A 15,910-nucleotide genomic window follows, 5' to 3' on the forward strand; every position below is an offset into this window, starting at 1 on the left:
ATTTTTTGTAATCGTTTTGTTGTAAAAGAAATGTCTATTGCTATAGAAATTGGAATTTTTCAAAGAAAATACCCACCCTGATTTGCCTGTAGTTCTGCATACCTCTCTCTGGAAATATTGATAGCCACTCGTATTTTATTTCCTGGGATGCATGAATTAGCCACCTCACCTCTTAATCACCATAGAAAAGTAAACAGAAAAAGTGAGGACCAGATACCTTTGCTTTCCAGCTCTGGGCTAAATGACTATGAGGAAGAGAAATGAAGAGGAAGGAAAATGGAATGAAATCCATTTTGAAGTGATTGAAATAAATGATAAAATGAAACATTTTATAATAGGTACATCTAAAGGTATTTTGAAAGAGTCCACAGCTAAAGTCTCTAACCAGTCCCTCTCAAACCTGTTGGTGTTTGAGTCCTCTTCAGTTAATACTGGCAACTGCCCTGTGAGGCACTTGTCAGAAGCCAGGATAAGAGGAACTAATGCTTAGAGAAGATGGATGACTCGTTGACATCCTTGAATAATCACCACTTCTAATGAGACCATTCAGAGGACAGTGTTAGCAGGTTTTCACAATGCTTTGGGGATCAAAACTTCTAGATCCAATGATAGCAAAAGCTAAAAAATTTTTAAAATGTTCTGTTCTGTAATTCCTAGAGTCTTCTATAAATAACCAAATGGTGTCGTACATGGACAATAGGATCTTGTTATGAGGCTAGTGTTTGGCATGTGGCTGATTAGGAAATATTTTATGTTCTTCATCTCTCAGAGCATGCAAAGAAGGTATTTGTTTTTGAGAAGCTGGGTATTGTTCTCATAGAATGAGACCATGTAAAGTTGAATCGATTTGCTGAATAAATTGCCAGGTATCAATATTCTGCCGGGAAAGTTGAGGAGAGTAGTTCCATAAAAGAGCATCTCTGGAAATGAACAGGTATTTTAATTAATTGCTCTACCCTATCTGTAGGCTTGGATCAAAGAAGGCTAATGATGCATTTGATTTCTTGTGTCTATGAAGAGAACACAGAGCAAGGTCCAAGAGGCCTGGCTTCAAGCTTTGACTCTGCCTTCTGGCTCTTCACTCAGTCATCAACATAGACCTCATTTATCTCGCCCCCTGACCTGTGATTCCAGAAATGAAAATGAGATGATTTCCAAATTGAGAATCATAAGTTCTAAAGTTTGTGCATGATGTCTGCTAGAAGTGCCAATCTGTTCTTCATTCTAAATGAGAAGTGAAACAGAAATGATAAGTAGCATTAAGAATGTGCTGATGATTATGAATACATGTCAATTTATTATGCTTAATATTTAATATTTTAATTGAAAAACTATCTGAAAAATATATGCTTTTTAAGTACTGCATTTCATTGATCGTAGGTGGTAACTTAGGATCCCCCCTGCCCTGCCATGGTTTTAACATCTTTGAAATCAGGACATGCCTTACAAAAAGTGACCATTTAACATTGGGACAAAATTTAATTGTTAATTTGTTTACATATGCATATATAAAATAATATGCTTTACAAAAAAAGCTTTTAAAATAATTCAGGTTAGTGCCTGAGTTGGGTACTCTGGGAAGAGTTGGATTAGGAGTGAAAGTGACTTATTGAGGGGTAATTCTTGTGTAACATAAAGGAGAGATAAGCAATAGTAATCAGGACAAACCTTCAGATACAGGGCTATGAAAGAGGAGGGGGCAGGAGGAAAGACTGGATAGAAAGTGTCTTAAACTGAAGTATCACTGATATTATGTCTCAGCAAACCTAATAGGGAACTCTAGCACAAAATTGCCTGTACAGGACTTCTGCTATGATCAGAAATGGTTACATAATAGATGCCCCATGTTGCCTATCCATCGGTTACAAGCTTTCCAGGAAGAATACCAAATCCTAAAGATACCTGCAGGTAGAGAGGGTCAGCTCACTGCACATCTTGCCACAAATTCCCTCTTAAAGGGGGAGCAGATTATGTGCAGAAAATATTAACACCAACAAGTAGAAATTAAATAAGTTTATATGCATTTGAAATGAATCGATTTGTAGTCCTAAAGATGAAAAATATAGCATTTAAAATAATATAAATAAGTGAAAGAGATGCTCTAGATTGGATATAGGTGAATAAAGAATGTGTAATTAGAAAAGGTAATGCATAATTAACCATATAAAGCATAAGGAGAAAAAAAATTTTGAAATATTAAAACTGTATAAAAATACATTAGAAAAGGCCGGGCGCGGTGGCTCACGCCTGTAATCCCAGCACTTCTGGAGGCCGAGGCGGGTGGATCACGAAGTCAATGGATCGAGGCGGTCCTGGTCAACATGGTGAAACCCTGTCTCTGCTAAAAATACAAAAATTACCTGGGCATGGTGGCGCGTGCCTGTAGTCCCAGCTACTCAGGAGGCTGAGGCAGGAGAATTGCCCGAACCCAGGGGGCGGAGGTTGCGGTGAGCCAAGATCGCGCCATTGCACTCCAGCCTGGGCAACAATAGCGAAACACCAACTAAAAAAAAAAAAAAAATACATTAGAAAATAAGAAAAAACTTACTAAGTTTCTATCTAGAGATGATAAAAAGAAGACCCAATGAAACCAAAGAAGTTGAAAATAATAAAGATAATAATAGAAATCAATGAATTTTGAAACAGGAAAACAACAAAGAAAATCAACAAAATAAAAAGCTGCTTAGTCACTAAAACCACTAAAATTGATGAACTACTATCAAGGCTGAAAGGAAAAGAGATACAATACAAATCATCAATATTAGGAATGAGACTAAATATATCATTACAGATTCCTTTCCATAAGGAAAATATGGGAATATTAGCAACAACTTTACCATCATAAATTCAATAACTTAGAAGAAATAGACTAATTTTTCGAAAATGAAAACCCTCTACTACTTATTCCAATCTATCTCATAGTGTTAGATGCAAAAATTCTCAACACATTATTAGAAAATTGAATTTCACAATGTATAAATTTGATTATACCCAATGACCAAATGAGATTTATTTCAGCTATGTAAGCTAATTCAATATTCATAAATCAACCAATATTTTCTATTATATCAACATGCTAAAGATAAAAATCTTATGATCATGTCAATGGACAGAGGAAAAAGTAATGACAAAATCTAACATCTGCTCATGGTAAAATCTCTTGGAAAGTTCACAATAAAAGGAACTACTCTAACCTGATAAAGAGCATCTACAAAAATAGCTAAATTTAATATCAAACATTTATATTTCTTTTTTCAGAGATGGGTATTATTCTGTTATCCAGGCCGGAGCATAGTGACACCATCATAGCTCACAGCAGCCTTGAACCCCTGGGCCCAAGCAATCCTCCTGCCTCAATCTCTGAAGTAGCTGAGATTACAGGCTCGTGCCACCACATCCAGCTTAACATGGTACTTAATAGGCTGAATGCTTTCCCTGTAATATCAGGAACAGGCAAGGGTGCCCACTCTACTACTCTTAGGCAACATAGGACTAGAAGTTCTAGATACTGAAATTAGGCATGAAAAATGAAAAACACACATATGAGAACAGAAGAAATAAAATTGTATTTTCATGTTTCATGATATTCTACAAGAAAATCCCAAGAAAGCTAAAAACCAAAATTTCTAGATCTCATAAATTCAGCAAGGCCATAGAAAGTAAGTTCAACATATACAAAATCAATCACATTAATATATACTATAATGAATACGTGGAAACCAAAAATAAACACAGTACTATCTACAATCACTTCAAGGAAAATAAAAATACTGGCGGTAGGCTGGAAAGATGGCCAAATAAGAACAGCTCCTGTCTGCAGCTCCCAGTGAGATCAGCATAGAAGGCAAGTGATTTCCGCATTTCCAACTGAGGTAACCGGCTCATCTCATTGGGACTGGTTAGACAGTGGGTGCAGCCCACGGAGAGCGAGCAAAAGCAGGGTGGGGTGTTGCCTCACCCTGGAAGTGCAAGGGGTTGGGGGACTCCCTCCCCTAGCCAAGGGATGACATTAAGGACTGTGCTATGAAGAACGGTGCACTATGGCCCACACACTACACTCTTCCCACGGTCTTTGCAACCTGTAGACCAGGAGGTTCCCTCAGATGCCTCTGTCACCAGGGCCCTGGGTTTCAAGCACAAAACTGGGCAGCCATTTGGACAGACACCAAGCTAGCTGCAAAAGTTTTCTTTTTTTTTTTTTCCCATACCCCAGTGGCACCTGGAATGCCAGTGAGACAGAGCTGTTCACTCCTGTGAAAAGGGAGCTGAAGCTAGGGAGCCAAGTGGTTTCGCTCAGCGGATTCCACCCCCACAGAGCCCAGCAAGCTACGATCCACTGGCTTGAAATTCTCGTTGTCAGCACAGCAGTCTGAAGTCCACCTGGGACGCTCTTGGGGGGGGAGTGGCGTTCCCCCATTAGTGTAGCTTGAATAGGCGGTTTTCCCCTCACAGTGTAAACAGAGCTGCCAGGAAGTTTGACCCGGGCGGAGCCCACTGCAGCTCTGCAAAGCAGCTGTAGCCAGACTGCCACTCTGGCTTCCTCCTTTCTGGGCAGGGCATCTCTGAAAGAAAGGCAGCAGCCCCAGTCAGGGGCTTATAGATAAAACTCCCATCTCCCTGGGACAGAGCACCTGGGGGAAGGGGCAGCTACTGGCATAGCTTCAGCAGACTTAAATGCTCCTGTCTGCTAGCCGTTATCTACGTTAGGTATTTCTCCTAATGCTATTCCTCCCCTTGCCCCATACTCCTTGACAGGTCCCAGTGTGTGGGGCCCTGTGCCCCATGTGTTCTCATTGTTCAACTCCCACTTGTGAGTGAGAACATGCGGTGTTTGGTTTTCTGTTCCTGTGTTAGTTTGCTGAGATTGATGGTTTCCAGCTTCATCCATGTCCATGAAAAGGACAGGAACCCACTCTTATTTATGGTTGCATAGTATTCCATGGTGTATATGTGTCACATTTTCTTTATCCGGTCTAACATTGATGGGCATTTGAGTTGTCCAAGTCTTTGCTATTGTGAATAGTACTGCAATAAGCATACATGTGCATGTGTTTTTATAGTATAATGATTTATAATCCTTTGGGTATATATCCAGTAATGGATTGCTAGGCCAAATGGTATTTCTGGTTCTAGATCCTTGAGGAATCCTCACAGTGTCTTCCCAAATGGTTGAACTAATTAACACTCCCACCAACAGGGTAACAGCATTCCTATTTCTTCACATCCTCTCTAGCATCTGTTTTTCCCTTACCTTTTAATGATCAACATTCTAACTGGCATGAGTTTGTATCTTTGTGATTTTGATTTGCATTTCTCTACTGATCAGTGATGATGAGCTATTTTTAATATGTTTGTGGATCACATAAATGTCTTCTTTTGAGAAGTGTCTGTTCATATGCTTCACCCTCTTTTTGACAGGGTTTTTTTTTTTTTCCTCTTGTAAATTTGTTTAAGTTCCTTGTAGATTCTGGATATTAGCCTTTTGTCAGATGGATAGATTGCAATAATTTTCTCTGTAGGTTGCCTGTTCACTCTGATGATAGTTTCTTCTGCTAGATTTTGAATTTGTTTGCTCTTGCTTCTCTAGTTCTTTTAATTGTGATGTTAGGGTGTCGATTTTAGATCTTTCCTGCTTTCTCCTGTGGGCTTTTAGGCCTATAAATTTCCCTGTAAACATTTCTTTAGCTGTGTCCCAGAGATCTGGTACATTGTGTCTTTGTTCTCCTTGGTTCCAAAGAACTTCTTGATTTCTGCCTTAATTTTGTTATTTACTCAGTATTCTTTCAGGAGCAGGTTGTTCAGTTTCTATGTAGTTGTGTGGTTTTGAGTGAGTTTCTTAATCCTTAGTTCTAATTTGATTGCACTGTGGTATGAGAGACTATTTGTTATGATTTCCGTTCTTTTGCATTTGCTGAGGCGTGTTTTACTTCCAATTATGTGGTCAATTTTAGAATAAGTGCAATGTATATTTTGTTCATTTGGGATGGAGAGTTCTGTAGATGTCTGTTAGATCTGCTTGGTTCAGAGCTGAGTTCAAGTTCTGAATATCCTTGTTAATTTTCTGTCTTGTTGATCTGTCTAATACTGACAGTGGAGTGTTAAAGTCTCCCACTATTACTGTGTGGGAGTCTAAGTCTCTCTGTAGGTCTCTAAGAACTTGGCTTATGAATCTGGGTGCTTCTGTATTAGGTGCATATGTATTTAGGATAGTTAGCTCTTCTTGTTGCATTGATTCCTTAACCATTATGTAAACCCCTTCTTTGACTTTTTTGATCTTCGTTGGTTTAAAACTTGTTTTTGTTTTTTTTTTTTTTAATCAGAGACTAAGATTGCAATCCCTGCTTTTTTTTTTTTCTTTCAATTTACTTGGTAAATACTCTCTACTCCTTTATTGTGAGCCTATGTGTGTCTTAGCATGTGAGATGGGTCTCCTGAATACAGCACATTGATGGATCTTGACTCTTTATCCAATTTGCCAATCTTTGTCTTTTAATTGGGGCATTTAGTCCATTTCCACTTAAGGTTAATATTGTTATGTGTGAATTTGATCCTGTCGTTACAATGCTAGCTGGTTATTTTGCCCATTAGTTGATGCAGTTTCTTCATAGTGTTGAAGATATTTACAATTTGATATGTTTTTGCAGTGGCTGACACTGGCTGTTCCTTTCCATGTTTAGTGCATCCGTCAGGAGCTTTTGTAAGGCAGGCCTGCTGGTGACAGAATCTCTCAGCATTTGCTTGTCTGTAAAGGATTTTATTTCTCTTTTGCTTACGAAGCTTAGTTTCGCTGGTTATGAAATTCTGGGTTGAAAATTCTTTTCTTGAAGAATGTTGAATATTGGCCCCCTACTCTTTTCTGGCTTATAGAGTTTCTACAGAGAGCTCTTCTGTTAGTCTGATGGGCTTCCCTTTGTGGGTAAACCAACCTTTCTCTCTGGCTGCCCTTAACATTTTTTTCTTCATTTCAACCTTGGTGAATCTGAGAATTATGTGTCTTGGGGTTGCTCTTCTTGAGGAGTATGAGTATTTTTGTGGTGTTCTCTGTATTTCCTGAATTTAAATGTTGGCCTGTCTTTCTAGGTTGGAGAAATCCTCCTGGATAATATCCTGAAGAGTATTTTCCAACTTGGTTCCATTCTACCTGTCACTTTCAGGTATGCCAATCAAACGTAGGTTTGGTCTTTTCACATAGCTCCATATTTCTTGGAGGATTTGTTCTTACCTTTTCATTCTTTTTTCTCTAATCTTGTCTTCATATTTTATTCCATTAAGTTGGTCTTCAATCTCTGATATTTTTTCTCTCACTTATTGATTTGGCTATTGATACTTGTGTATGCTTCATGAAGTTCTTGTGCTTTGTTTTTCAGCTCCATCGGGTCATTTATATTCTTCTCTAAACTGGTTTTTCTAGTTAGCAATTCCTATAACCTTTTTTCAAGGTTCTTAGCTTCCTTGCATTGGATTTGAACATGCTCCATTAGTTTAGAGGAATTTGTTATTACCTACCTTCTGAAGCCTCCTTCTGTCAATTTTGTATCAATTTACAATCCCAGCAGCAGTTTATGGGAGTTCCAGTAACTTCACATCCTCAACAACATTTGTTATCACTGATCATTTTCATTTTAAGCATTCATGCTATATAGTAGCATGGCAGGTTGATGGGTGCAGCAAACCGCCATTCCACATGTATATCTTTGTAAAAAACTAGCACGTACTGCACATGTAATCCAGAACTTAAAGTATAATAAAAAGAAAAAGCATTGTTGACTGCTCAATTGGTACCATTACATGAATTCAAATCAGTTAAAAGAGAATAATTCTTCAACCTGTGATGAATGAATCAGTCAGGCCATTTCACAACTTTATAAAGTTGAAAATTGTTATCAAATTTCCCATTCTCAGCATAAATGTAAGGAATCTTCAGTCAGTCTTTAGATAGAGAAATTGACCAAAATCTAACACTAAACTAAATAGATAAGTTCAAGGCACAAACAGCTCACACTCAATTACAAGTGGCTGATTGATTATTATTTGATGGCTAGGACAATTTTCCTTCAAAAAAAAAAAAAAAACTTAAGAAAACATACAATGCCATAGGAAGCAATTTAGGCTAGAAAGAAATCATAGACCACATGATTGTTCTAGGATGCATTATCAGCAATAATGTTAAATGTATTTCACATTAAATAGATAAAATTTATTATTTATTGATGTTTTTCTTCCCAAGAGTTACTAGTAGGCTATTTGTCACCATTAATAAATTTTTTTTAGTTGACTAAAAGTAATCAATGATTAATTATCAACTAGTAATTAATAGTGATTGTTATTCAGTGACAAAAAAGTTTTTTTCTGACAAAAATGAAACCTTTATGAAGATATGCCCTATGAAAAAAAATGATATATCACAAATTTCAAAGATTATACAAATCTCTGGTAAGAATTTACTAGCAATTACATTAAATGCATTTCACGTTAATAAGCTAAATAGTATGATTACTTGTGTTTTCTTATTCCAATTATTTTCCCATGAGAAGTGTCACTTTGTTAGTCTTAGAAGAAAGCTATTTATAAGAAGATAACTTTGATAAGCAGATGACTGTAGATACATGCCACATAAAAGGGTCATATTGACCCCTTTGAAGCTGGCTTTTAAGGCCAGAGTTGACAGTAACCCTAGTTAACCTATCCAAATTACCAAGAAATCAGGGGACAGACTGGGGCTCATGAAACCTTATAATCTTCCCCCTAGCACTTCGGCCATGAATAGTATTATGGAATGGGGAGGTGTTTTCTATTGCTAACTAACTGACTGGTAGACTTTACTCCTAAATGGTGTTTTAATTTCAATAATCTTTATGGACAAAGTCATGTTCAATGGTTTGGCAAGTCAATATCTACCACTGTGGCAGTGGGCACTACCCACATTCACTCTTGAAGATCATGTCATCCTAGGACCAACCTCTATGTAGATAGAAAATAGAAGAGCACATCAAGAAAATGGTGCCATCTGTAACTCATACCTCTCTTTGGGCCTTCACACAGTTCTAGTTGAAAACTCCTGACTCTGCTTCCTCCAAGAAGCACTGTACCTCTCCACCAAGATCACTGCTCCATTTTTTACTCCCCTCTACCTTACTATTTTTCCCTGTTCAGTTCCATTTCTTCAAATATATGACTAATCAGAGTAGATTTTCTAACAAAGAAGAACAGGAGTTGCCTTCAAATCTTAAGGGTGCCAGAGTAACTCATTTGTACTCAAGAGCCTTAGATTTCTCCAGTGGGATCACTCACTGTTTGAAACCTCAAAAAAGGCCATTTTCAATGAATACATGCATATGAAATCACAGCAAAGTTTCTTTGGTTATTTACCTCCAACACAGACTTTTTCATGTACTACTCGTAAAAAGAAAAATAGATTCTTTACATCTGCCAACTCAACTGGAGAATAACTCAGGGATATTTACTAGTAAATCTTTTGTTACTGTATTTCCCTTTTTGTTTTGCCCTCAGCCAAGCAGGCCCTTGGATCCTATGTGGGTAGTATAGGGGTGATTAATGTGTGAGTTTGTTGGAGAGGACACCACAGCTAGTCCATAAACCTCCCTCCTCACCATCCCTCTTTAACTTTGGCTTTCAAAGTCAAATGCCTTAGGAAAACTGAGCGGGTTTGTGTAGAAGGTGAAAGAAAGAAGATGAATAGGTATAGAGAGTATTTTGGAGAAGCTTTCCAAGAAGTGGAGGAGATGAGAGCTTTCACTCACACTAGACTGATATTCTCCTGATCTATGAGGCCAGATCACTGGAGAGGAGATAGATTGTGAATCCTGAAAGTGTAGGAGAATCAGCTTTGTCTCTTGGCAGCTTATTGGATAGGCAGCAAAACTTCAGGAAAATGGCTATCTTGGCAAGGATGTGTATGTTCCCACTGTGGCAAGAAAGTATTAAAACCTGTTGACCTTAATGTGGCCAATAATGGAGACAGAGGGTGTTTCAGAGAAACGTGGAGGACAGACTAATATGCAAAGGACCCTCTCTCACATAGATGCTTTGACACTGAAGAAGATCCTAGAACCTAGACAGGACTCGGGGAGGACTGGTGAAGAATAATGGCTTTGGAGCCAGAAATTAATTAAATTATAGAAAATAATTTGCTGTTTCTTACTCAATTATCTGTAGACTAATAATTAGCTTGGTTTCTAAATGATAGACACCTGGACCCTCTACCAGACCTCACAGGCCTTCTTCTTCTGGACCAGCTGCAGAGTTTGTGGGTGTTCTTGAAGCTGGCCATTTGGACATTCATAATCTCCCTTTTATAAAGTGCAAAGTCAATGTAGATATACCCTAGCCATTTCTAGTACACTCTTGATCAGAACAAGACCTCTTTTGAAGCACTGAAATATAGCTTGAAGGTACCTGGCAACCAGTAACAGTATTCAGAACACCATAAATTAGACATTTAGTACAAACCCAAGATATTCAGTCCACAAGAGAGGTGCACTATTTACTTTTAACATGTTCAAATCAATCATCCTGGAAGCAACAGCTGGAAGCAACATTTGCAGACCAGATTTTTTAAGGGCATGGATTTTGGGATTAGGAAGACATGGTCTTAAATCTCAGCCTTTCCACTTGCTGTCTGTGTAGTCTTGGACAATTTGCTTAACCTACCTGAGCCTTAGTTTTATTCATTAAATGAAATGAATAAAAGTTATATCATTTACTCATGTTTTCATTTTTATAATGAAAAGATGTTTATTGAGGACCTATTATATACCTGGTGTTCTCCTGGGCAGTGGCTGCTGTTAGGATTCATCAACACAATACTTAGTTTAATGCTTGGCACATACTGATTGTTCAATTAATAATAGTGCTGCCATTGTTTTTACTTTTGTTCCTCTGATAACTTCCCGGGGCTAAAATATAAACGTGTCTAATGGGCGACATCAATCAGGTACTCTATGAATACATCAGTTTCCGGGCCCAAAGAAAATCACACCCAATTCTCTCAACTGATTGCTGAGATTTCCTGTAACAACCTTGTTCTTTGCCTAACCAGGATACTCTCATTCACAATAATAGTTTCTACTACTTTACCTAAACATGCAGCACCAGCCTTATGTAACTGTGAGGACTGACTTTTGCTTCAGGTGACAAAAAGTTCTAACCACAGGAGCTTAGACCATACTGACATTTAACTATTGTCAATAACAAGAGGTGTGATGGTAGATGATGGTTGTAGCAGCTCAGTGATGTTATATGATTCAGGCTCCCTCTGTCTTTTCACTCTTTCCTACTCAGTGAATCAACAATGTCCTTGCTCATGGCCACAGAGGTAGCCAGAATTCTAAGACTTATGCCCTCCCACAGCAGCATTTTAGGTGGAAAACAGGACAGGGAGGCAAAAACAAAAAAAGAGAAGCTTTTCTTGTTCGAGCCAACAAAAAGTTGTTCATCCACTAGCCAACTTTTTTTTCTCAGTTTCTTGACCCATAATTGGGTTATGTACACACCCTTTGCACAAATCCTTCAGCAAAAGGAAATATTCATGACTACTAAGTAGGAGTTATTCCTTGGGGCCGATTATATGATTACGCACATGACACTAGGGTTCTCCTAGCAAGGAAGGGAATAATGCTTTTTGAGTAGTGACAAAGAGTTTCCACCAGATGCTATAGCCAGCAATTGTTTGGATAAAACATATCCTGCATAATAGGGCTGCCAGGTTATCTTGCTAGGCATTGAGCAGCATAGAGAATGCCACAGGGATGACATATATGACTGTTTCCCTGACCTATGGACACCATTAGGCCATGCTAGGACCAGGAGGGCTGCTGCTTTAATAGCTTCAGATGGGAAACTCCACGAGTTCCTTTTGCTTTCATTTCTTTTCGACAGTTACTGTACTCCATGTATTATAACCTCTGTTTTAAAACCTTCTTTCCATCAAAACCCCTCCTCCCACCATGAACCCTCGTAACCAATCTGATGTCCCAAGATGGGAAACCCAAGTTCTCATAGAAAAGGAGCTAAATTTTGGCAGGTTCTTGCCTGTATTGTGAGGGATTTGGGGTATATGATATTTAGGCCTGTTTCTGCCCTTTACATAGTTCCCTTTGCATCCTGATATTTTCTCTGGCACCATGCACAAGAAATGTTAAGTGACATCTTTGTCTCACCCCATCCCTATCCCGCCTCTGGTGCCCTGTGCCTGGCTGCATTTTCTCCTCCACACCAGTAGTCTAGTGAAGAGTAGGAACTGCCAGTCACTCTGTGCCAAGTCACAATTGGGTTTTTATGCCAAGCTTTGAGAGAGAAGGGTGTGTGGGTTTCACTTGCCAATGGCAATATAAATTGATTGCAGGCAGTAGCCAATAACTGGGGGGAAAAAAACCCATTAAGTAGCTATAGCATTGAGGAATGCTGAAATGCTGCTTGCCTGTGGACTTTTCAGCTCTGCTGGAAGTAGCAGGATCAGCAGGATTTTTTTTTTTTTTTTTTTTTTTTTTTTTAGATTAAAGGACCTTCTATACACTTAAATCTCTTCTGCTATATTTCATGTTTTGTCTTTAGTTGACAAAGTATGAAGGAATAAAAATTGCTTTACTGCCACTCTAAGAATCTGCAATTACTTCATAGAAATTATACCTGCTAATATATACAACTTGTAAAATCACATTTACTTAAACCAGTGTATCTTTTTCAGAGCTCCAATAGCCACAGTAATCATTGTTTGTTCCTTAAATTTTTCACCATAGCTATTTGCCCATTGGTGGATTTATTTGTATTTTAAAGTCCTCCAATCATTGTCTTCACTTTAGCTTGAGTTTTCAGGATGTGATCTTTCCATTGCAACATGAATCAAAACACGCTGGTTATATGCAAAGATAATATAGGTGGTGCAAATTTGAAGTTTAGTTTTGCTGCCAGCATAACACCCCTGGAATTACTAATTTGTCTTGACTGTTATTAACGCCTTCTACCCATCAAGGAGGAGTTTCAATCCTAACTCTAAAATGTTGTTCAGATCTTTCTGTATATCTTTCTTCATTTAGATATTCATTCCTCCAACATAGCAAAGTATAATAAAATGGACAGTCAAATAACTACATTAAATTTAGAACAAAGAAATGTACACCACACACACAACCATATTAGAAATAGATAATAAAAACAAAATCAGATTTTTCTTATATTCCCATTTTTGCCGTTATTTGTTTAAACATTATACAACATATCCTGAAATGAGCAAATTTAGTCTGAAGAATCCTACAAGCACTGCATGATTATTTATTATGGCAGTAAATTTAAATAGAAATCAACAACAAAAAGGTAATAAATAAGAGTGTTGTGAATTCTGTACAATTTGTTAATTCACAGGACTTTTCCACTCTTTTTAATGGAGTGTGAAATTTTCTGGCGCCACAGTGGGCTTGCTAGAGCCTTATAGAAAACAACATATATGCATAGCTAAAGACTTTTATTTAATAAAGTAATTTGGAATTTTCATTAGATTCTGGCTTCTGTGGGAGCAAATGTATGCAGTGAGGTCATTCTGTCTAGACAAAGTCTATTTAATTTTCCTACCCCAAATCAAACAAATTAGTTATCTATAGATCTAGGCTTATTCTACAATATCCAATATGGTTTCTTGCACCTGGGTGTTTTGACTCCTATAACAAGATCACACAGCTTTATTTATACCTCATTGCCATGATGGCCTTGCAGCCCAACTTCTAGGTTATCCAGAAATTTTATTTACTTCTAATAATATAATCTTTGCCAATCAGTTGGTAATTTTTGTTTGTCATCTGCGTTGAAGTATTATGTTACTTCTGAAAAATAACAATGACTGAATTGAAATATATTTATGAGTTTTTAAATAGATGGAGGTTTTAATGGTGGCAAATATTTATAATTTCTAATATTGATTTGCTTAACTAGTGTGTTGATGTAGGCATCTAAATGTAGTAGAATCATAGTAAGCTGGGTTGAAGGGAATGAAGATTACTGATCATAAGATTTTATAAATTATATAAATCTTTTATTGATTTAATTTATTCACATAAAATTATATATAAAAATATACTAGACTCTGCTAGCATATGAAATTTTTGGTCCTAGTTCTTAACATGTTTTACTGAGGCAAGAGTTTTGGGATTTTTTGTTTATATGAAATAATTACAGCAAGGCTTTTGCCCATACACAAAACTGCAGTCAGTAATTTTCCTCCACAGTGGAGGAGTTTGATTCTGTGGATGAGATTTTCTTACACTTCATTTCATAATAGGATCAAAAACTAAGTTTTTCTCAAGCAAACAATAGTTATTTTTGAATCGTGAGGGTTTTGGCCACATGTTTTTCTTGCCTGAAGTCCAGTTAACTGCTTTGTTTGTGGCTGCTTTGAGTTCTGTTCGTTGTTGGTATTTCCTGATATTCTGAAACCCTGGGCTATTTCTGACTAAAATTACAATGTGTGGTCATTAATTTTATCAGATTTTCAAGGTACATCCTTCCAAAAGGGTTCATATGGCTGAGAAACATAATCAGGTTTCAACATTCTAATGACTTTTAGTATACACTGGGTTTGGTTGTTTTTTTGTCTGTCTCAGCAAAAGCATATACACATATGTAATTTTATTAATCTTGTTTGTTCTGTTTGGTGCCAGATATGGTTGTTATAACTGAAGTTTAATATGTTAGGTCATGCATTTTTGTTGGTGTTAGTTTTTCTGGTCAAAGGAAAGGATGGTTAATGGTAGAATCAACTAAGCCTTGTTTGAATTTATCTACTCTTTAAAGACTCTAAAGCCTCATTCAACATAAGAGTACTACATTTGGATGATAGCAATGTCATTAGCAAGTTTCAACATTATTGCCAACATGGGTATAATTGTAATAAAAATTAAAATATACTCAGAAAATTCCAAAAATCTTGCCTTCAATAAAACACATTAAGGACCAAAATTTCATATGTTAGCAGAGATTAGTATATTTTCTTCTATAATTATATGTAAATAGATTAAATCAATAAAGAGCTATATAATTTATGTAATCTTATAATTAGTTATCTTCATGCCTTTTTAGGTATTACTTTTACAATCCAACTGACTATTATTCTATGATATTTAGATGCCTACATGAAAACACTTGTTAATCAAATGAATGTTAAAAGTTATAACTATTTGCCACCATTAAAACCTTCATCTATTCAAAACTCATATTCTTCTTAATTATGGCAGGTTAAAAGCTTTCCTAATTTTTTTTGTAATTAAATCGATTATTATTTTTTATACTTCAAATTTGTACTTATATAATTTTGACAATTTGTGAGGCTACATAAAACCCAAATATTGATTATAAGATTACTGTTTTAGTTTGTAGGGTTTTCATCTAAGCTGGGTTTGTATATTTAAATAAATTATACTTTTATTTAGTATGCTGTTAAATAATTTTTGCTAAATAGCATTTTAATTTTTTGCATCCATTAAATTTATATATATATATATATTATATATATAATATATAATATATAATAACAGGGCATTTGATAATTGAGTCCTAGCCCTTTGTTTTCTAAGCAACTCGGTAGAGGTAAGATATAGACAATAGTAAAATACATGGAATCAAAAGTGATAGTGTTCACTTATTTATTCCAAAAGAGGGCAGCAAAAGTCTATTTTATATAAATCTCCTGCCTTGCGCAGATGCCTTCTGGTCAGTGGTTATTTTCGCATGACTCATTCCTGTTTTAAAATAAAATATCCCTTCCTCTACTCAAAATACGAATTGAAAATAAATAACAAGACAAATTTATTGTGAAAAATATTTAGAAGAACATAAAAATAAAAAATAATCTTACCTCGAGCAGGTAATTTAAGATATCAGAAGAAGAAAATTCTGGTAATCC

Source organism: Sapajus apella, unplaced genomic scaffold, assembly GCF_009761245.1.
Source record: "Sapajus apella isolate SASKATOON/1434 unplaced genomic scaffold, GSC_monkey_1.0 scaffold1, whole genome shotgun sequence".
NCBI classification, from domain to species: Eukaryota; Metazoa; Chordata; class Mammalia; order Primates; family Cebidae; genus Sapajus; species Sapajus apella.